This window comes from Tupaia chinensis, unplaced genomic scaffold (genome assembly GCF_000334495.1).
Source record: "Tupaia chinensis unplaced genomic scaffold, TupChi_1.0 Scaffold000359_1, whole genome shotgun sequence".
NCBI classification, from domain to species: domain Eukaryota; kingdom Metazoa; phylum Chordata; class Mammalia; order Scandentia; family Tupaiidae; genus Tupaia; species Tupaia belangeri.
The window spans coordinates 1,856,225-1,858,003 of record NW_006159855.1 but is presented as its reverse complement, the minus strand read 5'-3'; positions in this window follow the sequence as shown (position 1 = coordinate 1,858,003).

Genomic DNA, 1,779 nt, shown 5'->3' with positions numbered 1-1,779 from the left:
AAAAAATATACCAGATGCATGTGCATACGTGCCCAAACCCCAAGAGGAGAATTGAGGAGTAGGGATTACAGAGTGGCTGTCACCCCCTTGGGAAGGTTCTTTCTCACTTTCTCTGTCTCCGTGTCTCCCTGGTGAGTGTACGCATCCTATGACAAAAATCTAAAAAGCACAAAAGTATATTCTTACTAGATTTTCAAGTAACTGAAATTGGATAATGGATTGATGTAGTTTGGGGGCAAGCAAGCCCTTTTGAACCAACATACACCCAAGTTGCTGTAACCTTTTTAAAAATTATTTAACTTTATGTACTTATTTGAGTTGGACCACAGAGGGGCAGAGCGAGAGAGTCAAATGGAGAGAGAGAGAGAGAGAGAGAGAGAAGGAAAGTGAGAAAGCAAGTCTTACCTGGGTCCGGGACTGGAACCACAGTTGGCCATGTGGGAGTCCAGCACCCTTAGCCATCATGCCATCTGCCGGCCCCTGCTCTAACTATTAATAACACTGTTGAATATATTGCAGGAATGATGTTTTAAGTATGTGTCATACTATCAATTGTAAGGCATGTATACATTCACCAAAAGTCACCAAGCTTCTATTTAAGATGTGTGCATGGTGCCAGCAGGTGGCATGGTGGTTACAATGCTGGTCCCTTCCAGCTGTTATAAAAACATACCAGAAAGTGAGTAGTTTACAAACAACAGAAATTTTTTGTCCTGGTTCGGGGAGCTGGGAAGTCCCAGATCAAGCAGGAGCAGATTTGGTGTCTGGTGAGGGCCTGAAAGGTTCAGAGAACCTTCTGGCTGTATTCTCAAGGGATGAAAGGGGCTGGTTAGCTCTGCAGGGTCCTTTTATTAGGGCACTGATCTCGCTTGATCTAATCACCTCCCAAAGGTTTGGCGGGCTTCCTAGTGCCATCATTTGGCGGTGAGGATTTCAACATGTGGGGAGACACAAACATATGAACTAATAAGAAAAATGCGGAGGGTCCAGCAGATGGGTAATGGCTAGCTACTTCTCTGGACTCCCACGAGGGGACGGATGTGGGGAGACACAAACATATGAACTAATAAGAAAAATGCGGAGGGTCCAGCAGATGGGTAATGGCTAGCTACTTCTCTGGACTCCCACGAGGAGACGGGAAGAGACTGAGGCCTGGTCATCTCCCTAGGGGTGATTTCTCGTTGTCTCTCTCCAGCGAGCGCAAGAGCGCTATAGCAAAATCTCTTAAAAAAATAAATAAATAAAACTCCCCAAAACTTAAAAATGTGGATTTCACAATGTTCGTGGCAGTGTAACTTCTCGTGCAGCAAAATTATAAGCAAACGAAATGTCCAATAACAGGAGACAACCAGGAATTGTTGGATACGTCTTCCTCACTGGGTGTCAGGGAATTAAAGCGAGCCCGGAAAGAGATCTGGATTAATGCACCAACAGGAGGCAGCACCCCTTGGCCCGAGCACCTAATTACATAAAACTAAGGCGACCTAAACCAGAACAGGACGGGGCCGCGGAAAATGCACTCCACTGTCGGCGGGAGACATGGAGGGGCAATATTTCCACTACTGCTTGATAACGCGCTTTCTCTGGTAAAATGCAGAAAAATTAAGTTGCGCGCCCCTCCACGAGCTTCCGCAGCGCGCAAGGCCGGGTCCTGGCTGCGGCTGCGCACTGCGTACTCGTTGCCGGCACGGGGCGGGGGGTGTCTTCACGCGGAGGGCGCCGGCGGAGGGGTCGGAACCCGCGCGCAAAGCCGGGCTGGCCCCCGGCGCAGAGCCGGAG